This window comes from Phyllostomus discolor, chromosome 1, assembly GCF_004126475.2.
Source record: "Phyllostomus discolor isolate MPI-MPIP mPhyDis1 chromosome 1, mPhyDis1.pri.v3, whole genome shotgun sequence".
Lineage (NCBI taxonomy): Eukaryota > Metazoa > Chordata > Mammalia > Chiroptera > Phyllostomidae > Phyllostomus > Phyllostomus discolor.
In genome coordinates this window covers 78,455,827-78,481,036 of record NC_040903.2, presented here as the reverse complement: position 1 = coordinate 78,481,036, position 25,210 = coordinate 78,455,827, and the positions used below count along the sequence as shown (strand labels likewise).

Genomic DNA, 25,210 nt, shown 5'->3' with positions numbered 1-25,210 from the left:
CTCGCTGAGGTCGTCTCCGCGGGTTTAGGGCTTGAAGGTGTCGTTAGAAGTCACTGTTAATGTAGTAACTTGAGGGCCACATGTTCCGAGTTACATTCTTTGGAATCGTTGAAGAGTTTATCTCCAGTGAGAAATTTCTGCAAGTCCTAAAGTGGGTATGTTATCAGGGACAGTTCAGCAGGGCTGAGCGTTGAGGGCTGCCTCAAACTGGGCAGTTTGAATCTTCTGCGCTTGAATAGGAGTCTGTGGGTGGCAGTCATTTACTTATCCATATATTCATAGAAGGTTATATGTTAGTTATACTGAAGCAGGAGACAGCATAGGAAGAACTCTGAGACTGCAATACTGTCACTGGCCAGCATTTAGCACGCTGGTTGCCAGAAAATGCCTTTTAGGGATTAGGTAGAATGAGTAGTAAACCGAGGCAGGGAGGAGGAAGGAGACAAGTCTCACATGCTAACTCAGCAGTCCTAAGCCTGTTCTGGTAATATTGCCAGGTGTTTCAATATCACAAGAAACACTATATTAACAAGAAAGAAAGCCTTGAAACTGCTTTCATCCCAAGGCCTGAATGTGGGAGAGGGTCTTGGGACCCAAAGAAAGAGCCCATAAATAACTTTGGTTAATTGCCTACCTCTGGTCACTATCTGTTTTAGGAGGGAGTCCCTGATGCTCACAGAGAGAGCCCATAAATAACGTTGGAAATCGCCCCAATTTTAACTGTCAGGTATTTGTTTTACAAGATGACCAAATGGAGTATGGAGCAAGATAGAATTTGGGCTAACAGACCCCTACACATACCTAAGTTTGGGTAGTCACATCCTCCCAGGAAAGCTGGCGCCACATTTACCCATTAATCAATATGTAACTTTTTCCCTCCTATCCCACCGACTATTTAAGTCTGGAGAACAAAGGACTTGCTCTCTCTCTCTTGAGGGCTCAGGATGCTCTGGCTCTCAGAGGCTCAGGGGGCTCTTGGCTCTCTGGCCTCAGGCTGCCCAGGGGCTTGCCACCCTGGTCTCCAGCCACTCTTGCTTTTCTTACCCTGCTTTGCTCTGAAACTTTGCCTTTCACCTCCTAATCTACCCAGTCCTGTTCTCTTCCATGGAAGCGAGCCACTAATAAACTGATTACATACTACTAGATTTGCTGATATGAAATTCTTTACATGCGTCAGCAAGAATCAGGTCTCTCCCGTCAACAATATTTTTTAAATTTATTTTTCTTTAAAAAGAGATTTTATTTATTTTTAGAGAGAGGGAAGGGAGGGGGAAAAGATAGAGAAAAATCAATCAGTTGCCCCACTTTTCTACCTGGACCAGAACTGAACCACAACCCAGGCCTGTGCCCCAACCGGAATCGCCTGCACTTTCGCTTTGCTGGACGATGCCCAACTAACTGAACCACACTGGTCAGAGATATGTCAGTAATACTTTAAAGCAAACTACAGTGTGAAATTACCTTTTAATGTTTAAATACAAAGTATATGTAATTGAAATGAAGCTTTGTCTAGGACTAAGCATTGCTAAAAGGGTTACTTAAAATAGAGTCGGGAGGCTTTTAAAGAAGTGGGGGCCAATGCACATCTTGTCCCTCAGTCCTCAGAGCTGCTATTAGGTTGCTAAACTCAGCTCAAGGCTGAGCCATAAACAACATACTGTAACCACGTTGTGTGGACACATATGAACTTGTTAAAAAACAAAACTCAGCTTAGTAAATTTGAAGATTTATTTCGCTTTATTAAATAATTCATGAGTTTGGCAGTATTCCATCTAGCAACTAGCAGGGTGGACCCAGGAGTTGTACAAAATGGAAGGATTTGATAGGAAGAAGTGTGGGCAAGGGAGCTACTAGGGGAAGAAAAGAAGGGCTTTTGTTGGGGGGTAGTCAGGACATCTTTGGGGGAAGAGAAGGGGAAAGGTTTTTGTTATGTAGACTATCTATTCTCTCAAAGGGGTATGGAGATGGTCCCTATGATAGATTATCTTACTGGTGCTGGACCAGAAAATTCCATACTTGGTTGATTAAAATTATGTTTCTGGGACAGGCTGAAATTGTAATGAAATCGGGTATTAGATCTAGGTTTGTTTATCATGGGCTTTTACATTAGTGGCAATTGGGGCCTGTGATTTTTTTTATGTTTTAAATTGTTATTGAATTTATTGGGGTGACATTGGTTAATAAAATTATATACTATAGGTTTCAAGTGTACAATTGTGTCATACATCATCTGTGTATGCATTGTGCGTTTACCACCCAAAGTCAAATATTCCATCACCAAATATTTGAGCCCTTTTACTACCTCCCCAGCTAGCTAGTCATTTATCTCAGGTTTACATCTAAATTCCTCTTTTTCATTGATCTGCTTTATTTCTCTGGTATTGCTTTCTCTGTTAATAATTGTTTTTGGTAATCTTGATGTTTATCTTTTCTAAATGAACTTTAGAATCCACTTGTGGAGTCCTCTTGGCTTTCTGGCCAAACTGGCCCTTCCCCGTGCCCCCCCCCCCCCCGCCCCAATCATCTGTTGGCTTTTTAATTGGTCTGAGTGTGGTTTTATATAATTTTTGCAGATGGAGAATTTACTCTTAGTTTTTCATATCTGTTTCCCATTCAGCAAGGTATTTTACATAAACATTTCCCATAGTATCTTCTCAGGAGAGACCCCCTTTCATCTCAGAAGGAGTGGTGGCATGTCAGATGCCAGTACTAAATTATTTCTTTTTGTACAATGTACCATTACTGTCAATTTGGCCAAATGAAAAGGGGTGGGGATCTTTTATTTTTAAAGCAAAAATACTTTGTGATGGAGTAAAATGTAGCCTAAGCAGGCACTACAGCAATTAAATGTGAGCATCTTCAGCTTCAGTAGTCCAACGCTAAAAATCACGTGTTGAGTAAAACAAACACCCCAAATGCAAATGCATTTCCTATGGATCTGTTTTCAATTAGTTTAAATGGAAATCATTGTGAGGTACATGCTCAAAACCCACAAGCACATGTTAGAATATTAAGTGTGAAAAAACATCACTTCTTGACCACAAAACAGTACTATTGTTACAGATTGGCCTGTACCCAGTTAGCAAGTCCTCTTTGCTGACTCATGGAGCACTTTCTAATTACACCTGTGTATGTCAGTCTTCTAGTGTTTTGCAACATATAGCAGGACCTTGAATAATGTTTCACTATGAGATGACTTCATTTCTTCTACAGGCCATCAGCTGGCCTTCTATCTCTGAACTGCCAGACTCAATGCTGTCCTCTAAATTCTTGTCCTGTGAGACCCTATGCAGCACTTGACGACAGTCAGTCCTCTCCTTCATACACTTTACTTCCTTAGGTGTTTGTACATCTATGATGTAGCCCCAACCTCATTTTTCATCCTATTTTTCAACATTTCTTTGTGTCTATGATAAGCCATATTATATATTACATATATAAATATGGGTTATGTGGTAATAATTACCATTCCAAATCTGTTGCCATTCCCTCCTATGCTACATATCAATGTCTGTTAAAATCCATTTTTCTTTCTTTAAAGAAAAAAAGATTTTGTTTATTTATTTTTAGAGAGAAGGGAAGAGAAGGAGAGAAACACCAAAGTGTGAGAGAAGCATTGGTTGGTTTTTTTTTTTTTTGCACTTCACCAGCCTGGGACCTGGCCCGCAACCCAGGCATGTGCCCTGACTGGGAATCGAACCAGCAACCCTTTGGTTCACAGCCCATGTTCAATCCACTGAGGTACACCAGCCAATGCTGAACCAAACATTCTTAAAGACAGCCTGAAGACTAAACATACACTCACTGTAAGATTACTTGTCCCTTTTCATTTAGCACATGGACAGCACACAAAGGTAATAAGTTCCACTGATGGCACATATGTACTGGGTGAGAACTAATAGAGTGTAATGTTTTTTGAGGGAAGAAAGTACCTGTTCCACTGTCATGCATGAGGCACAAATGACACCAGTCAGCATGTCAGTCCTGGTGAAGTTTCATCATATGGACTGGACCCTTTGGTCCACAAAACTATGAATTAACTTTCCTCTTCTCCTAGTGAGAGCAGTTGTTGAAAGGACAAAGCCAGTGCCATTTGCTATAGTGGTGCCATTTGCCTTGCAGGCCTATGACCCTGTTAAACATGACTGCCATTTTACTCTTCTTAGCTTGTCCCCAGGAAATTACCGGAAAGCAAGAACACATCATGACTAACCCCTCCTTACAGCCACAGGCAGAAGATAACATTGGAACAAACTGCTCCAACAGCCCAGAGGCCTCACAACAGTACCTCCCCTTTTAACATCTAATTATAATTCAATAAAAGCTCAAAGCCCCTATCTGCTGTGCTGGTATATATCTCTATACCATGCCCCTCTCCTTTCTTGGAGAGTGAACAAAAACTTTACTCTCTGTACTTTCTTTTCTTTGTGAATTCTTTCACAGCCTGCATCACCCTAACAGTTACGAATAGGAGAAACTGAGTACCCAGTTGATTGTATTCAGGTATTTACATGCCAGCTGATTGTGGTTTTCTTCCTTCTTGCATAGAGCTAGATAAAGTTGGTATATAAAAGGAATTGAAAACCTTAACCTATGCCATTCAGGCATCTATATACTCATGAGGAGAAGTACAAGTATTTGTTTACCCATTAGCATTTTTTGGTGCATTCTGTGCCAGGCACTCTTCTAGGTCATGGGAATAAAGCAGTGAACAAAATAGGAAAGGTTGCTGCTTTTATGGAGCTTACATGGTAGTGGGGGAAACAGTAACAAATAAAAAAATAATGTCAATAGGTTATAAGAAGTACTAAGAAGAAAAATAAGGTACAGTTAAGGGATAGTGATGGACTATGCCATTTAAAAGTCAGGGATAAGGAGAGTTCTGGTCGAGATGGAGGTGTAGGTAAAAATACTTTGGGTCTCAAAACAAATAACACCCAGAACTGACAGAAAATCTAGCTGTATAGAAGTCTGACAACCAAAGATTTAAAGAAGCCACATTCATCTAGATGGGTAGAAGGGGTGGAGATGCAATGTGGTGTGGAAAGGCAGCAGCAGCAGAATGAGCAGTCCAACATTCATGTGTGGTGAATAAAAATCAGGAGGGATACCTTGGGAGTGAATGATCCTAGCTCTAGGCCAGACTGCACAGCCCAGGCTCCAGGGCCAGGAAGATAAGTCCCCATAACTTCTAGCTATAAAAACCAGTAGAGGTTGGAGTGGTGGAAGAAACTGCCACATTTTCAGGAAACTCTGCTTAGAGTCCACACAGACTTAAAATTTACACAGACCCATCCTGTGTGGGACTCAGCAACAGGACAACAGTTGGAAGAGTGTCAGTCCCACAGCATGAGTGCTGGACAAACCTCCAGAAGCCAGGCAGCAGCATTGTCTCCTCTTTGAGCCTTCTTGCCACACAGAACCACAAAACAGTGAAGCAAGCTGCCCTACCCTGGCAATTACCTAAGTCTCTGCCCCACAATTTATAGGAGCCTTTTCTAAAATAGGAACTTCTACTATGCTACTAAGATAGGGAGTCAAAGCAGCTTTACCTAATACACAGAAACAAATACAGGGAGATGCCAAATTAAGGGGACAAAGAAATATGACCCAAATAACAGATCAAAACCCCAGAAAAATAACTAAATGAAATGGAGATAACCAATCTATCAGCTGCAGAGTTCAAAACACTGGTGATCAGGATGCTCAAAGACTTCACTGAGTATGGCAACAAAATAAAAAAGACCCAGGAAGAAATGAAGGTTGCACTAAGTGAAATAAATAAAAATCTGCAGGGTACCAACAGTGGAGATGAAGTTGGGATTGAAATCAATGATTTGGAACATAAGGAAGAAATAAGCATTCACCGAGCACAGCAAGAAGAAAAAAAGATTTTAATAAAACTTCACAATGATGTAAGGTATCTCTGGGACATCTCCAAAGGTACCAACATCCAAATCATAGGGATGTCAGAAGGAGATGAGGAAGAGCAAGAAACTGAAAGCTTATTTGAAAAAATAATGAAAGAAAACTTCCCTAATTTGGTGAAGAAATAGATACACAAGTCCAGGAAGCACAAAGTCCCAAACAACTTGGACCCAAGGAGAACCACACCAAGATACATCATAACTAACTTGCCAAAGGTTAAAGATAAACAGAGAATCTTAAAAGCACAAAGAGAAAAGCAGAGTTACCTACAAAGGAATTCCCATTAGACTGTCAGCTGGTTTCTCAAAAGAAACTGTAGGTTAGAAGGGACTGGCAAGAAGTATTCAAAGTGATGAAAAGCAAGGACCTACCACCTAGATTAATCTAACAAAGCTATCATTTAGAATGGAAAGGCAGATAAAGTGCTTTGCAGACAAGGTAAAGCTAAAGGAGTTCATCATCACCAAGCCATTATTACATGAATTGTTAAAAGGACTTATGCAAGAAAAAGATAATCAAAACTATGAATAATTAAAATGACAACAGATTCACAACTATCAACAACTGAATCTAAAAAAACAAACTAAGCAAACAAGAACAGAGACAGAATCATGGACAGAGAGGGATTTGATGGTTGCCCAGTGGGAGTGGGCAAATCGGTGAAGAGGTGGGGGATTATGAGTACCAAAAGGTAGTCATTGAATAGCCATGGGGATGTCATGTACAGTATAGGAAATGGAGTAGCCAAAGAACTTACATGCATGACCCATGGACATGAACAACGGTGTGGAGATTGCCTGAGGGAGTGGGTGGAGGGAGGAAAAGTGGGAAATCATCGGGACAAATGTAATAGCATAATCAATAAAATCTAATTTTAAAAAAGTCTTATTCAAAGTCAAAACCAAATATAAAAATAGAAATGATAAGGAGAACATCTCTGAAGTGGTGTATTTGAGCAGAGATCTGAATGAAGTGCTAAACATGGAGTTCTTCAAGAAAAACTTTATTATATATGTATACATATCATATAGTCCATATACATAAAATAACTTGAGAATGATCATGAAGCAACATATCAAACAGCTCAACCCTGTAATATTTGCAAGGTGTTTGAGGCACAGATCAAATAGTAAGTGATGCAGCATGACTGAATACCCAGCAAACCTAATGTACCTTCAAACCATATTCATAACAGCGTCTTACTAAATTCAGCTTTATTCCATCATGATGGGGATAAATCATATGCCTTTAACATGGATGGGCACATGACAAAATAGGATTGGGTGCTCTGTGTAGTTTTTGCAAGATCATGAAGTTGGATACCAGTATGGTGATCAGAACTTTTTACAAATGAGGCCTTTTTTTTTTTTTTTAAATACATGGAGTGTTATTTCAGGATACGGTATGTTACAGGTTGAATTGTGTACCCTCTCCCAATTCATATGTTGAAATTTTACCCCCCAAACCTCAGAATATTACCTTATTTGGAAATAGGGCTGTTGTAAATGTAATTAGTTAAAATAAAATCATAGTGGAGTAGGATGGGCCTCTAGTCCAATTATGATCTTATAAGAGTGTCAAGTGAAGGGACCTGCACATAGGAGATGCCATGTGAAGAATGCAGTTATGGCTGCCATGGGCCAAGGAATGCCAGATCACTAAGCAGCAGCTAAGAGAGGCATGGAAGTTTCCCTCACAGCTCTCAGAAGGAACCAACTCAGCTGACACCTTGATCCTTGACTTCTAATACATTTCTATTGCTTTTACTACCTAGTTTGTGGCATTTTGTTTCTGCAGCCCTATCAAATGAATACATGGTGGAAAGAATGTGATGTAAACCTAGATTCAATTTAAAAAATTATTGACTTTAGAGAGAAGATGGGGCAGGGGAAAGAGACAGACAGACATGGATTTGTTGTTCCACTTATTTATGCATTCACCAGTTGATTCTTGCATGTGCCCTGACTGGCATCAAATCTGCAATCTTGTTGCATCTGGATGCTCCAACCAATGTGCAGCTACCTGGCCAGTGCTGAACCTAGTGTTTGATCTAATGTTTTCTCCATTGCATAGTACCTTTCTGAATTTTGAAAAGTAATTTTAACACTCATGTTTAGTTAGAATTCAATTTAGAATCCCTTTTACTTTATATTATCGTTTTGAGGATTAAACAAGTTACTAAATATGTGAATGCTTGGCACAAGCACTGAAAGTAGGCCCTGAAAAAGGTGATTCCTTTCCCTTCTTAGATTTGTGACACTTCATTATGCACTCATTTATTTAGTGACTGTTGTGGAATCCTAAATATATCGATGAAAAATTACCTTAGTTAACAATATCCTGTTTCTCCCAAACTGTGGACGCTAAATTGCAAAAGAACCCACACATTAGCATGAGTTAGCTGAAGATACATGGTTCTTAAAGCTTTTCATCAACGAGCAATGCCCAGTATGTCCTTGCGCAAATTAGGTGACCACTAAAACTGCTACTTGAATGTTTTCCACAACTTCCAACAGTGTGAAGGCCTTGGATCGTCTTACATGATGATTGTTAACAGCGATAAGCTTTTATTATACTCACTGCAGTCATAACTTCAGGTTTTATTCCACATACTTTTAGGTTATTTGGATCACCAAATACATTAAATTTGTTTCTTGTCTAACAATATTAGTGCTTCTTGAATTCGAATGCTGAGGTTTAGTTTTTAAAGGAGAGGGCAAGAAAGGTGACCCAGATAGGAGAAATGCTTTCATGCTCTTGGTTCACTGCAGTGAGCTTTTCACGCGCAGTGGGATCTGGACTCATTTACTATGCAGATTTCCCAGCTTGGCTCAAAGCCAAAAAAGCTTTTCGCAGTGAGCAGCTGATTTCGTTTCTCTTGTGAGCCAATGGTGAACGGATACTTCAGAAAGGACGCTGGCTGAGTCACCTTCTGCAGATAAGCTGAAATATTAATAGTATCTCGGCCGGGCTCCGAGCAGCAGCAACCAGCCTCATTCACAACGCCCGTCCGCGGCCCAGCCGGCCGTAACGGCTGATCTGGCCCCGAGAGTAGGGGCCTGCGGGAGGATGCATGGGAGCACGCGGTGCCGGAGCGCCGAGGGGCACGCCCGCGGTGAGTACCTGCGGCCCCACACCCCAGGGTCTTCCCGGACGAGCGTGGACGAGGAAACTAGGGCCCAGTGATTATCGAGAACAGGGAGGGTCATTGCGATTCAGCCGACGTCGCCAACGACTCCCGGTTTCCCTCGAGAGCCCGGCTCGGTAGGCGCGGGCGGCAGTGTGGGACTTCCGGCAGCAGCCGGAGGCCGAGGCGGTAGTTCCGTAGAGCGGCGGAGCCCGAGAGGTACTTCCGGCTGCATTGAGGCGGAGGAAGCCAGGCTGAATTTCAGGGGACAAGGCGGGACTTCCTGCGGCCCGGAAGTAGGGCCAAGGCGTCCGGATTTCCGGTGTCATGGGCGGGGCTTCTGGCCCGCCCCCCCCCGCCAAGGCGGGGCGAGGCCGGGACTTCCGACGGCGCCGGAAGTGCGGCTAGTCAGGCTGCCGCGTAGTGGAGACGGGTCCGGACTGAGTCAGTGTCCTGCGTCTCCGCGTCGGTCCCGGCTCCGTGTGTTTGGGAAGTGACGGGGGGCAGGGCAAGGCCCGGCAGGCACTAGGCGGTTGGCTCGGCGGCGGTGTGATTGGTGAGTGCCGGGGCGGCCATCTTCCTTCCGGGACGGGCTACCCTGGTGAAGCCGTCCGCGGCTCCACCGCGGGGGGTACGCTGTGGAGTCCTTTCGTCCCCCGCCTTCCGGAGCCGTCCCATGGACTTCGTTGCCCCAATCCGTGCCCGTGCGTTCCCCGACTCTATGCACCCTGGCTGCCTCTTCCAGCCCCGCTGTGGGTGAGGTCCCGGGAGGGTGCACTGAGCCTCTCAGCGATGCCTGGCTACCTGGTGCCGCGGGCGTCAGTTACATTTTGCATTGCCGGGGAGATCGCGTCCCTCAATGCACGCGTGACGTGGGCAGGTGCGGAATGGTCAGGGGAGAGGGGTCCTCCACAGAACCCCACGGCCGGGCAAGGGGAAGCTGCGCCGGTGTGGGAGAGTGCAGTGTCGGTACTTGAGGTTTAATCGGCCGCCCTTCAAGTCCAGTGTGCTGGTCTACGCGTTTGACCCTGGGATTACCGTCCAGCGAATGAACAAATTCTTCAGGTAGTCGCGTACCCCAGGTCTGGCCTCCTCGCTGGGTCGTGAGCATCTTCTGCAAGCTTCCTTTGCAGTCTGGGGCACCTCCAGGTCAAAGGGTTGTCAGCCAATCACTTCTGAAGTGTCTAAGGGAGGTGGAATGATGCGGTGACCGTTAACCCTCGTTTCTCTGTTAGTACTGCCCAAGGAGAGAGAAGGTTAGTGAATCTCCTGGCTAACTGCGGTGCGACCTTAGGTAAGGAACTTCCTCAGTCTCCGTTCTTAGCCTTGTTTTGTTATTGAGAAGGTTATGTTTCAATATGATCCGTATTCTTGCAAAGTCCGTGACACAGGGCATTTTTGTTTAGTATGCTTCCTTCCTCTTCTGGATAGCATTGTCAGACTGTTCACTTAACTTTGCAGCTACCTTGCACCCTTAAATCCTCTCCTCTACCCCCAGGTGATACCAAGAGCTCTCTGAATATTATGTGTTGGTTTATCTAAGGGCAGTATTTTACGTTTATTAAGTTTCACCCTAGATTTTGGGCTCATTAAAAAATATGTTTATCGCTGGCTGGTGTAGCTCAATGGATTGAATGCTGGTCTTCGAACCAAAGGGTCGCCGGTTTGATTCACTGTCAGGGCACTTGCCTGGGTTGCAGCCCAGGTCCCCAGTTGGTGGTGCGCAAGAGGCAACCACACATTGATGTTTCTTTCCCTCTAGTTCTCTCTCCCTTCCCCTCTGTCTAAAAATTAATTTAAAAAATATTTAAACATGTTTATTAATTGAGAGAGAAAGAGAAACATTGATTGATTGCCTCCCATTTGCATCCGCACCAGGGATGAACCCGCAACCTCTTTACTGTATTTTGCCATGTGTGATGCACTCCCATGCATCATGCACACTCGTTTTTGTACTGTTATACCCATGCCATTTAATCATTATACCCATGTATAATGCGCGTCTTATTTCCTTCAAAAAATGTGGGCAAAAAGTGCTCATTTTACATGGCAAAAAACGGTGCTCTGACTGGGAATTGAACCCCATACCTTTTGGTGTTTGGGGGGGATGGGCAACAGGATGACCACAATGCTCTAATCAACTGAGCAACACTGAGCCACACCTGCCATGTCCAGCTCATGTTTTTAAAAACTGCTATTAAGATCTTAAAAAATTCTTGGTGGTTATTTGTCTTTTAGTGATGTCCCTTAGTTCACTGTTGTTCACAGATTTGATGAGGGTGTGTCCTATGCCTTCATCGTATCACTAAGAAAACATTTAAAGCAGGTGAGACTGCTGATAGATTTTTGAGATTACCTCTCTGCTAATACTACTCAGTTGTTGAGTTTGGTGTTTCAGCCTGCCAGGAATTTACCTAATGGCTTTCATGATGAAATGTTATGAAAAATTTAATTGAATTTCTTGTGGAAATTCAGTCAAATTTTATATTTTTAAATGTCACATGAAAATTATGTTCTTTAAACATTATTTTGCATATGATTAATATTAATGAAATTAACTACTTAAGCAAGTGTTTTTCTCTTGCTAACAAGTTTAAAAATCCCACTGGATATGAAGTTATGAGTCGTGTTTTGTCTGTGGGTGGTAATATGCATGTGGCAGCATATACTAAGGACAAATGTGTTAGGCAGAAGTAGAGTGTATGTTTTTTTTAAAATATATTTTATTGATTATGCTATTACAGTTGTCCCATTTCCCCCCTTCTCTCCCCTCCACCCTGTACCCCCTCTCCCACCCACATTCCCCCCCCTTTAGTTCATGTCCATGTGTCATACTTATGAGTTCTTTACCTTCTACATTTCCCGTACTATTCTTGCCCTCCCACTATCTATTTTCAACCTACATTCTATGCTACTTATTCTCTATACCTTTTCCCCCCTCTCTCCTCCTGCCACCCCCCTGTTGCTATCCCTCCATGTGACCTCCATTTCTGTGGTTCTGTTCCTGTTCTAGTTGTTTGCTTAGTTTCTTTTGGTTTTGCTTTAGGTGTGGTGGTTAATAATTGTGAGTTTGCTGTCCTTTTACTATACATGTTTTTTCTTTATCTTCTTTTCTTAGATAAGTCCTTTTAGCATTTCATAAAATAAGGGCTTGGTGATGATGAACTCCTTTAACTTGACCTTATCTGAGAAGCACTTTATCTGCCCTTCCATTCTAAATGAGAGCTTTGCTGGATAGAGCAATCTGGGATGTAGGTCCTTGTCTTTCATGACTTGGAATATTTCTTTCCAGCCCCTTCTTGCCTGTAAGGTCTCTTTTGAGAAATCAGCTGACAGTCTGATGGGAACTCCTTTGTAGGTGACTGTCCCCTTACCTCTTGCTGCTTCCAGGATTCTCTCCTTCGTTTTTACCTTGGCTAATGTAATTATGATGTGCCTTGGTGTGTTTCTTCTTGGGTCCAACTTCTTTGGGGCTCTCTGAGCTTCCTGGATTTCTTGGAAGACTGTTCCCTTTGCCAGATTGGGGAAGTTCTCCTTTATTATTTGTTCAAATACGTGCTCAATCTGTTGCTTTTCCCCTTTCCCTTCTGGTACCCCTATAATTCGGATGTTGGAATGTTTAAAGATGTCCTGGATGCTCATAAGCTTCTCCTCGTTTTTTTTGAATTCTTATTTCATCATGCTTTCCTGCTTGGTTGATTCTATCCTCCTTCTGGTCCACTGTATTGTTTTGAGACTCAGTTTCCTTCCCTTCACTATTGGCTCTCCTCCGTGTATCTTTCTGCATCTCTTTTATGGTAACCTGCATCTTTTCATTTAATTTGCGCCCAAAATCAACCAATTCCGTGACCTGTCTGATCACCAGTGTTTTGAACTGTGCATCTGATAGATTGGCTATTTCTTGGTCACTCAAAAGGATGAGTCCTGGGGGACTGATCTGTTCTGTTGGAAAAATGTCTCTCCCTGTCTCCCCCCCCCCCCCCCCCGCCCCCGTCTAGTCGCTCTTGTTACGGTGGGGGGCGGAGCCTTAGGTGGTCACCAGGGCTGGGCACCCTAGTCACTAGATTGTGACGTTATATGTGGGGGTGGGGGCGGGAGTGGGGACGGGAGGGAACAATGGCGGTAGTTCCATTCTCCTGGGATCTCAGACCCTTCTCTGGGATCCTGGGCTGCAAGCTCTGCCCTGGTCCACAATCGCCACCTCACTGGGTCCGCCAGCTGCAGCTTGCATACTCAGGGACTACCCGCTGTGTTCTTGCACGCTGGATGGCTGTCGCGCTGATTTCGTACCAAGTTTTCCCTGACCTCCTTGCACCGATGACCTGCGCCCGCCCGGCTCGTCCTCTCCTACCAATCTGGATGTACGGGTCTACTTCAACTTCTTGGCTGTCCGACTTTCATTCAGATAAATCCTCTGTCAGTTCTGGGTGTTATTCTGTCTATAAATTATTGTTGTTCTAATCTTGGTTGTGCGAGGCGGTACGGTGCGTCCACCTATTCCTCCATCTTGCCAGAAGTCCAGAAGTAGAGTGTATGTTAAATCCATTTATGTGAATGGTAAGGTAAGGGCATTGAATTTTTAGAGGGGACTATCCTTTATTGAAAGTAAATGTTTTAAGTAAAATCACCAGAACATTTAATTCACATAAACCTGTTTAATGTGGTGATCTGTTCTATAATGTTGTGTTAGTATGAATATTCTGAAGGAAAATAATTATCCTTTGGAATTTCAGGCTTTGGTGTTAGTTTGTATTTAGGTGAAACAGTACATAATATTTGAAGTAGCTGATTTTTAGAGTTCTTTCTCTTTATAGTTCTGTGAACAATTTATTAAAGTGTTTAGCCTGTTAAATATTTGGAAACTACCTCGGGGTGTTGTGAGCATTAGTGAGCCTCTTTTTACTGATCCATTTGAGTCTCACAGCAACTTTTATTTGAAGTTCTCCCACCTCAGGTCACCTGCATACTCATTAGCATCTCTATTACTTCTGTCTGTGCCTCCTGCTGGTCTAGCCTAGAGTTCATGCTACATCATTTTAATAGTCCTTTTATAAATACTTGCAACTTTCTTGCCTCTCTTTCCATATCAGCCTGAAAAAACTTTAAAGTCATTATCAAATGTTTGAATAAAATTTGAACTAACACTGACCAGTGGTCTGAGGTTAAGGTAACAGAAACTTTAGCAACCGGGCCAAGGACATACTCTCCTTGGAGGGTCTGCTGTTAAAGGGAAGAAGTGATGCTGAGACCAGTGATGCCTGCTGGGAAGAGGTGGAGGAACTGAATGAAGAGCCAAGTAAAATTTTTAAAAAGTTTCAGGAAAAAAGTTGTAACAGGTTAACAACAGAAAAAAAGAAGAAAAAACTTAAAAGAGGTTAGAACTAGAGGAACCTACAGATCTAATTCTGGAAGAAGGGTGAACTATATTTGAAGAAATTAGAGGAAGAGGCAGAATCTGAATTTGCTAGATAATATTTTAGTGTTAATACACAGTGTACAGCATAAGCACCTGAACCCACCTCAGAGATATGACTGCACAGAATTTAGAAAGCCACAAAAAGATGAAATCACTATGAAAAATCTCCATTTGATGTCAGGTTTTGGAGAACCAAAACGTCTTCCAGATTTATAATTTATAATAGATTGAAATGTATATTTGGTTGGAAAGTGATCAATGGGGAAAGACTATCAGTATATGGACTGTTTTGTGAAGTGACAAATAGGCAAACAACACCGTGTGGTTCATGGAGATGAGTGAGGGGTTAAAAACTCAGTGAAAGGTAGAAGGTGAGGATCTTAAAAATTAGTTGTGAAGAAGACTGCTAATTTTCTTATAGTGGCTGAGAAAACCAGAGATGTGATATTAAGAGAGAAAATCCTCTGTGATGTGAAAGGAAGGTTGGTATTGCAGTCTTTGTATAACCAACTGATACACTCTTTTTTTATTTAAAGGTTTTTATTTATTTGTTTTTAGAGAGGGAAGGGAAGGAGAAAGAGAAAGAGAGAGAAACTAACATCAATGTGCGGTTGCTGGGGGCCGTGGCCTGCAACTCAGGCATATGCCCTGACTGGGAATCGAACCTGCGATGCTTTGGTTTGCAGCCTGCGCTCAATCCTCTGAGCTATGCCAGCCAGGGCCCAACTGATACACTCTTGGCAGTGCATTAACTTTTCAGTTTATACTTAACAGAATGCTTCTGCTGAAGTTACTGAAAGAGGAAAGAAACTTTTACTGTTTTATTTGCTTGATTTAAATGTCTAAAGGTCAAGTCTCCTTTTTTCTCTGAAGCCCTATCAGGACAGCTTTCACAGTGTTTTGATACCATTCCTTTATAAAACATACCTTATAAACTGCAAGGTAACTGCTAAATTGCTGTTCAGTGGGAGTCATATGACTATGACTATAGATTTGTTATATTCAAATCTATATTCAAGTTTAAATTTGTTGAATTTAATATCAATGAAGTCTGTTTTCTGTATAAAATTAACCAATTACAGATTCTGCCATTGCGATTTTTCTTTTATGTCTTTATTTCAACCATCTCTAATTTTCTTTCCCTTCCCTTCCCCTTTTTTAAAAATCTTCACCTGAGGATATGCTTACTGAATTCAGACAACAAGGAAGGGAGACAGGCACATTGATCCTTTGCTTCCTGATCAGGGATTGAACTTGCAACGCAGGCATGCTCCCTGACCAGGAATCGAACTCTCAACCCCTTGGTGCGTGGGACGATACTCCATCCAACTGAGCCACCTGGCCAAGGCCAACCATTTCTGATTTCTGTAGCTCAAATTTTTCAGATCTAAATTTCATGAAAAGATTTGTTCTGTCATGTTTCAATCATAAATGTTTCCATAAGTCATTTAAGGGACCATTAGTTTGATTTTGTATTGCCTATTTCACCAGTAATACGCATTATAAACTTTTCTTCTTGCAAAGAAAGTAACTTGGGAAAGCATTGGTTCTGGAGGCATAATGGGGTCACAATGCCCGTCTACTTTAAATGTAGACCTCTGACAGATTGTTAAAGTCCAGTGCTCTTTTCATCTCTAGACCTGTGTACCTTCAGCTACCTTGTTGTTTTAGATACTCAGTGGCATTGCAAACATAATACATTCAGTATTTAGTTCTTGACTTCTCCAAATCTGCCTCATCTCAGGGGCCCTGGCCTCCCATTTCACCTATCTCTTTCCTCAGAAATGAGAGCTCTCTTTGCTAGTCTCTCCTCTTCCCCACCTGCTCTAGTCCCCAGATCTGATCATCTGCCCTTTAACTTAACTACCATCGTTTATCGCCTAGATTACTTTAGTGACTTCCTGATTAGCTTCCCCATTTCTAGTCACCTGTTATTTCTACGTATTTTCACATAGCAGCCTGATGGGTTTTTAATGCAAATCTAGTGTCTCTTATTGCTTAAAATGTTTAAGTGGCTCCCTTTTTAATTTAGGATAAATTCTGAATGTAAAAGAACAGAATCTAAGTCTTTCTGTCTGGCTTATCGTGCACCATTTTCTCAATTGTTTACTTGCTGTGTTGTAGCCACACTACCTGTTTTTAGTGTTTAATAAAACAGTCTTAGTTCCAGCTCAGGGCATTTGCACACAGTTTCTGTCCCTCTCTATTTCTCACATGGTTAACTCTTACTAATTCTTAAGTCTCAGTTTATTTATTTTTTTAAAAATGTATTTTATTGATTATACTACTACAGTTGTCCCATTTTCTTTCTCCCCTTTATTCCCCTCTGCCCTTCACCCCCCTCTGCCCTTCACCCACCTCTCACCAACATTCCCCTGCCTTAGTTCATGTTTGTGGGTCGTCCATACAAGTTCTTTGGCTTCTCCATTTCTCATACTATTCTTAACCTCACCCTGTCTATTTTGTACCTACCATCTATGCTTCTTATTCCCTGTACCTTCTCCCCCATTCTTCCCCTACCCCCTCCTACTGATAACTTTTCATGTGATCTCCATTTCTGTGATTCTGTTCCTGTTCTAGTTGTTTACTTAGTTTGTTTTTGTTTTAGGTTCAGCTGTTGATAGTTGTGAGTTTGTTGTCATTTTACTGTTTATATTTTTGATCATCTTCTTATTAGACAAGTCCCTTTAACATATAATAAGGGCTTGGTGATGATGAACTCTTTTAACTTGATTTTATCTAGGAAGCAGTTTATCTGTCCTCTCATTCTAAATGAGAGCTGTGTTGGATAGAAGAATCTTGGATGTAGGTCCTTGCTGTTCATGACTTGGAATACTTCGTTCCAGCCCCTTCTTGTCTGCAAGGACTCTTTTTTTTTTTTGATTTTATTTTATTTATTTTTAGAGAGAGAAGGAGAGAGAGACACAGAGAGAGACAGAGACAGAGACAGAGGCATCAATGTGCAGTTGCTGGGGGTTATGGCCTGCAACCCAGAAATGTACCCTGGCTAGGAATCGAACCTGGGACACTTTGGTTCCCAGCCCGCGCTCAATCCACTGACCTACGCCAGCCAGGGCTTGCAAGGACTCTTGAGAAATCAGCTGACAGTCTTATGGGAACTCCTTTGTAGGTAACTGTCCCCTTTTCTCTTGCTGTTTTTAAGATTCTCTCCTTATTTTTAATCTTAGGTAATGTAATTATGATGTGCCTTGGTGTGTGCTTCCTTGGTTCCAATTTCTTTAGGACTCTCTGAGCTTCCTGGATTTCCTGGAAGTCTATTCCCTTTGCCAGATTAGGAAAGTTCTCCATTTTTTTTTTTTCAAATAGGTTTCAGTGTCTTGCTCTTGCTCTTCCTCTTCTCCTTCTGGCATCCCTATGATTAGGATGTTGTAAGGTTTAAAGTTGTTCTGGAGGTTCCTAAGCCTCTCCTCATTTTTTTTGAATTCTTGTTTCTTCATTGTGTTCTGGTTGAATGTTTATTTCTTCCTTCTGGTTCAAATTGTTGATTTGAGTCCTGGTTTCCTTCCCATCACTGTTGGTTCCCTCTACATTTTCCTTTATTTCACTTTGCATAGACTTCTTCCTCTATTTTGCGACTATACTCAACCATTTCTGTGAGCATCCTGGTTACCAGTGTTTTGAATTGTGCACCTCATAGATGGGTTATCTCTTCTTTACTTCTGTTTTTGGAACTTGGATCCGTTCTTTCATTTGGGCCATATATTTTTTTTTTGTTTCGGTGTACCTGCTATGTAGTAAGGGATGGAGCCTTAGGTGTTTGCCATGGCGGGGCAACCCAGTTACTGGGTTATGGTGCTGTGTGTGGGAGAGGTGTAGGAAGGGGAACAGCACTGCTTGTTGGGCTCTTGGCTGGCTTTCAGTTACTTCCCCCACTACCCATAAGCAAATTGGGCCTTTGTGGTGATGATTTCTGGGTGGGTGGATTTGTCTAGAACCCTGTGGGTATCTCCAGTGAGCTCTCTTGTGAGTCTGGGGGTTTCTCTCGCCACTGCAATCTCCACAGGTTTTTAAGTCAGAGGTTTTGAGGATTTATTTCCATGTGCTGGAACCCTGGGTTGCGTGGTCTATCTTGCTCTCCAGTTGTTCCTCCTGGCTTACCCACAGGCAAAGGTAAAGCCGTTGCCTCACCCATCCCAGTCCTCCAGCTGCTATCTTGCCGTGCCTCCTCTCTACCCCAGCTGCCTGTCACCACCCTTCTATCAGTCTGGATGAATGTTTCTATTTCAATTCCTTGGCTGTCGGACTTTCATACATTTTGGTTCTCTGATAGTTCTGGTTATTTTTTGTTTTTAAATTTGCTGTTGTCCTTTTTGTTATGCAAGGAGGCAAAGTGTATCTACCTATGCCTCCATCTTGGCTGGAAGTCTTAACTCTCAATTTAAATGACAGCTTCTTATAGTGACCTTTTTAACTGTAGCTAATATTTGCTCTGTGTAGTATTTGTGTATCTCTTTTATAGTAGTCATAATTTATTTAAATTATTCATCATAATTTGTAATTATTATAATAAGTTACGAGATTCTATGTTTAATGTCTGAGTTAAAACCTAACTCTAAGCAACCTGAAGGTAGGAACCAAGTTTGTTTTCACTACTGTATTTCTAGCACCTAGCTCATGTACACATTATATCTTCAATAAGTATTCAATGAACAACTTTAATGAAATTAAGTGCTGTTATTATCTCTGTTTTAAAGATGACAAAACTTAAGTCTTAGGAAAGTGGTCAAGTTACTTGATCAAAGTTAGATGGCTAGTCAGTGGTAGATGTGTTTTTTCATTCATTCACTTATACATTCATCAACTGTTTGAGAATGTATTTATGTCAGTCAACATGGTAGGTCCTATAAATACAATAGTGAACACAGATGAACATGTCCCAGTCCTCATGGTGTTGATGATGTAGGGAAGGAAGCATTCATTGAATGAGAAAACCACAAATAAGATCTAAGTACACATGTGGTAAGGGTCATGAGGTGCTAGAACTAGCAGTGGTCAAGGGAACCCTTTTTGAGGAGATAACCTTTAAGATGAGGCTTTATGATAAAAAAGAGCCAATCTTTAGAAGAGTTGGGGGGAATTAAAGTCTTTATAACCATAAACCTCATGTTCTTTTATTTCATTTTATTTATTTATTTTTAGAGAGAGGGGAAGGGAGGGGAAAAGAGAGGGCAGTGAAACATGGATGTGCTAGAGATATATTGATCAGTTTCCTCTTGCATGCCCCTAACTGGGGACCTGACCCACAACTGAGGCATGTGCCTTGACTGGGAATCGAACCAGTGACCTTTTGGTTCACAAGCCCGCACTCAATGCTCTAAGCCACACCAGCCAGGGCAAAACTCATGTTCACAACCATTGTGTTCTATGGATTTCATTCTAAGAGAGGTATGTAAATATTTGAATTATTTATATCCATATATTCCACTAAGTATTAGAAGTGACAAAACTACATACTTCTGTTCACTGATACTTCTTTTTTTTCTTTTTCTTTTTAAAATTTTTTAAAATCTTTTTTTAATTTTAATTGTTGCAGTACAATTTTCTATTTTTTACTCCCATCCCAACCCACCCATGTTCACTGATATTTCTTAGGGAAGCAGAATGTTATTAAGTATAGGGCCGAAATTCACAAGTCAGATTAAGGTGTGATGGGTTAAAGATTGCTACAAATTCTTTCTCATTTTCCTCCTATCCAGAGATTAAGTCTGTTTGTCTCTGCTTGAGTCTGGGTTGGCCTTGTGACTTGCTTTGACAAATACAATACCAAAAAGTGAGAGAAATAGAAGATTTAAAAAAAAAACACAAGAATTTTAGGAATAAAAAATTACAAGTATCTTTATTCCTATTTTTGAATTTCTTTTTTTTAAGATTTTATTTATTTATTTTTAGAGAGGGAAGGGAGGAAGAAAGAGAGAGAGAAAGAAACATCAAGGTACACTCGCTGGGGGCCGTGGCCTGCAACCCAGGCATGTGCCCTGACTGGGAATTGAACCTGCAACATTTTGGTTCACAGCCCGAGCTCAATCCACTGAGCTACACCAGCCAGGGGAGTTTCTTTCTTTTTTTTTTTTTTTTTTATTTTAGTTACATCTTGTCTACATAAAGCTACAGAAAATAATTTTAATAAGTTAATGAATTTCAAAATTTTAAAACCTACACATGCAGAATTGACCAATTTGAATGCCTTCCTGTGTTGTAAAGTGAGATCTTGTTGCCATTTTAAAAGGCCTGCACATACAATGTGAGAGACAAAAGGTGATCTGGCTTTTTCTTAAAGAAAGATGGAGCAGATGTACTTCTCCTATTCCTTTCTGTAAGTACAGCTGAAAACACTGGACACTACATATAAAACGAATTTAAGACTGAAAAGTGGAGAGAAGACTGAAAGGTGGACTGACTGCATATGTTGGAATTGGAGAAATGACACAGAGCTGAGTTCCCTGGCCTTTCTTTTTGCCTCATGTATGCCAGACTGAGACTGGAGAAGCCAGCAACACCAAAAGGCTCACACAAGAAGCCCCAAGAAGCAACCTGCTTTTTAGACAAAAGACCAGGAAAGGGAAAGTCCACCAGACAGAACACTTAGAAAACACTGCAGCCCCCACCCTCACCCTTGGCTGTGAAAGGCCAGATGGGGAAACTAGACTTTACTGTTGACAGCTGTAAGTGACACTCTGCTGGGTATTACCAGAGAAGGCCACATAAGGAGTTGGAAGTCTTATCTCTACAGGGTGATACAAAGCATACCCATCCCTCTTGCTGATGGGGTGGCATCAGAGGAAATCTAGTGTAGTCTGGAATTTCACCACACTTCTATATAGGGTGCAGTAACTGAGGAACCCCCCGGTCTAGCTAGGGTAGTGTGAGCAGAGGCCAAGGAGGTGGCTAAACTCTTACCTTACCCAGGGTCAATGGAAGCTGAGTGGGGAGCCCTAACTACCATCCACCTTCCATATCTACCTGCCAGAAACAAAGTAACGTCCATCTTTGCCTGATGGTACAGTGTCAGCAGAGGTCTGCTGTAATAGAAGACGTAAGTCAGATCAGAAGTCTGATAACACAATTCCCAAAATGTTGAGGCTTCAGTTGAAAAAATAATGTCACACAAAGAACCAGGAAAATCTAGACTCGAGAAGAAGTCAAATTTACATAGAGATGACAGATTAAATTAGAGTTATTTGACAAAGATTTTAAAGCAGCCATCATAAAAATACTATCATGATTAATTACTAACACTTGAAACAAATGAAAAACAGATAATCTCAGGAATAAAATATGGGATATAAAGAAGAAACAAATGGAAGTTTCAGAAATGAAAAATACAATATATTAAACCAGTGGATGGCTTAATAACAGAATGGATAGGGCATAGGAAAGAATCAGTAAACTTAAAGACAAACAATAGAAATTACCCAGTCTGAACAACAGAGAGATAATAGACTGAAAAAAAAAAATAAACAGAACCTCAGAGACCTGGGGACTTTAACAGAAAGACCTATCATCAGAATCCCAGAAAGAACAGAGAAAGACAGTGGGCCTTCAAATGTATTTGAAGAGGTACAAGCTGAATATTTCCTAAATTTGGCAAACCATAAGTGTACAGTTTCAAGAAACTTAGTGAAACCTGGACAGGATAACCTCAAAGAAATCCATGCTAAAACACATCACTGTGAAACTTCTGAAAACTAAAGATGAAAAAAGGCACAAGAAAGAAATGCCAATTTACCTATAGTAGAAAAACAGTTTCTTTACAGTGGATTTCTCATCAGAAGCTATGGATGACAGAAGGAAGTGGCACATTTTTCAACTGCTGGAGGAAAAGAACTCAACTCAGAATAAGATATCAAGGGAAAACTTCCTTCACATGAGTTGTCCCTAGCAGGCCTAAAAAAAATAGGTAGAGCAAGTTCTCTAAACAGGAAAGTGACATAAGGAGTGTGGGAATACCAGGAAGGAAGAACTAACAATGGAAAGAGCAAGCATATTGGTGAATTCAATAGATGGTCCTTCTTTACATTATGTTTGAAGGGTGAAACTTAATTAACTGTCTGCTGTGGTTCTCTTTGTATGTAGAACAAAATATTTAAGGTGATTATGTTAGAGAAGGGGCGTTGGGACAGGGACAAGAGGAAGTAAGGTTTCTGCATTTTACCATGAACTGATAAAATGTTGATAATCAGTAGACTGTGATACATTATGAAAATGTCATACCTAGAAAAATTACTAGAAAAATTTATAAGAAGATATATTTGAACTATAGTGTAGATAAATCAAAGTGAAATTTTAAAAAAATGTTCAGGTGACCCACAAGAAAGTAGGAAAAATAAAACAAAATGAGAGAACAAACTGAATTGTACACTGTGGTCAAGTGGGGTTTATTCAGGGGATAAACTGAAAATGCACGTCATATTACATGGTATCTGTGTCATTGACTTGTTAGCAGGCTAAAAACGAAAAGCCACATGGTCATATAAAGGAAAAAAAATGACAAAATTCTACACTCATTCCTGAAATGCTCAGAATATAAACTATAGAAGGGAACTTTCTCAATTTGATTAAAAATATTTACAAAATCTACAGTTAGCTAGTGTCAAACTTAATGATGAAAGACTGGATGTTTTTTTCTTTTTGATTTTGTTTCTTTTTAGAGAGAGGGGAAGGGAGGGAAACATAGGTAGGTTGCCTCTTTCACACCCCTGGCTGGGGACCTGGCCTGCAGCCCAGGTATGTGCCCTGACTGGGAATCGAACCAATAACCTTTTGGTTTGCAGGACAACACCCAACCCACTGAGCTGTGAAGGTCAGGGCCAATTGTATTTTTATGTACTAGCAATGAACATGTGGAAATGGAAATAGGAATATATTAAAATTGCTCAAAAACATAAACTATAGTGCAAATTTGAGAAGACATATGGAGGACTTTTGTGCAGAAAACTACAAAATAGGAAAGACATCAGAGATAATCTAAATAGAGATAAACTGTGTTCATAGATTAGAAGGTTCAACATCATAAAGATGCCAATTCGCTCCAAGTTGATAAACAGATTAAACACAGTTCCTATTAAAATCCCCATCAGGGTTTTTGTAGATGTGGAAAAGATTGTTTCAGTTTGTGAGGTAGAAAGGCAAAAGAACTAAAATAGTTTAGACAACTCAGGAATCACTAACTGATTTCAAGACAGCACAGGAATCAAGACTGTGATATTAGCTAAGGGATACATAGATCAGTGGAACAGAACTGACAACCAAGAAGTAATACCACAAACATATAGCCAGTTGATTTTTGACCAGTATGCTAAAACTTTCTTAATTCAGTATAGGATAGGTAGTCCTCAACTTAATAGTGCTGAAATAATTGGATGATATCAGAAAAAAAATAGCCCAAACAAAACAAAACCCCAAAAATCTTGATTTAAATTTCACACCTTATAAAAATCAACCCAAAATAGCTCATAAATTTAAATACAGTTTTAAATAAAATTTGAAGAAAACAGTAAATTTGGGGGAATTAGGGTTGGTGAAACGTTCTTAGACATGACTCAAAATATGATTCATAGAAGAATAATTGATCAGCCCTGGCTGGTGTGGCTCAGTGGATTGAGTTGCCGGCCTGCGAACCAAAGGGTTGCTAGTTTGATTCCCAGTCTGGGTACATGGCTGGGTTGGAAGCCAGGTCCCCAGTGGGGGTGCACAAGAGGCAGCCACACATTGGTGCTTCTTCCTCTTTCCCTCTGTATAAAAATGAATAAAGTATTTTAAAAAAGAATAATTGATGAGTTGGTTTTCATCAGATTAAGTTTTGCTTTGTGAAAAACCATGTTAGGAGTAAAGACAAGTTACAGACTGGGAAAAACTATTTGCAACCTCCATATTTGACAAATAACTCATGAGGAATATATAAGTAACTCTAAAATCTTAACAGTAAGAAACCCAAACAATTGTATTAGAAAAATGGGCAAAAGACATGAAGAGGCATTTTACTGGAGGGGCTATACAGACAGCAAAGTAAGCACACAAAAAGACTTTTTTTTTAACTTTTTACTTTACTTTTTTAAAATTTTACTTATTTTTAGAGAGGGAGAGAGGGAAGGGAGGGAGATAGAGAGAGAGAGAGAGAAACATCAATGTGCGGTTGCTGGGGGTCACAGCCTGCAACCCAGGTATGTACCCTGACTGGAAATCGAACCTGCGACACTTTGGTTCGCAGCCCGCGCTCAATCCACTGAGCTACGCCAGCCAGGGCTTACAAAAAGAGTTTTCAATATCACTAGTCACCAGGGAAGTGCAAATTAGGACCATGACAAGATACTACATACCTCTCAGAACAACTAAAATTAAAAATAGTGAGATAACCAAATGCTGGTAGGATGTGAAAGACAGACTCTCGTATATTGCTGATGGGAGTATTTTTTACTCTGGAAAATAATTTGACAGTGTCAAAACAAACAAACAAACAAACAAAAACATGGTTAAACATAGTTACCTTATGACCCAGCAATTCCATTCCTAAGTGTGTACACAAGAGAGATAAAAACAAATGCACACTAAAACTTGCATGCTAATGTTCACAATGATATTATTCATAATAACCTAAAAATGGAAACAACCAAGTGTCCAACTGATGAACAAGTAAAATGTGGTATATTTGGTAATAAAAAGAAAGAAATTGTCAATACAGTCTGTGACATGGATGAGCCTTAAAAAATGCTGAGTAAAAA

The 25,210-nt window shown here is 40.9% G+C and overlaps 1 protein-coding gene across 5 annotated transcripts in view; it reads left to right on the top strand.

Moving 5' to 3' along the window:
- The first annotated feature begins 8,706 nt into the window (after window positions 1-8,706).
- Window positions 8,707-25,210, top strand: part of WDR37 (WD repeat domain 37) — a 71,028-nt gene continuing 54,524 nt past the window's right edge. The window contains exon 1 of one of the 5 annotated variants that reach the window (XM_028505421.2): window positions 8,707-9,043. The gene's annotated coding sequence lies outside the window, so the exon portion shown is untranslated. Of the gene's footprint in view, window positions 9,044-9,409; window positions 9,612-9,657; window positions 10,350-25,210 lie in introns of those variants that run through there. The other 4 variants (XM_028505420.2, XM_036025071.1, XM_028505423.2 and 1 more) reach the window with 4 other exon arrangements.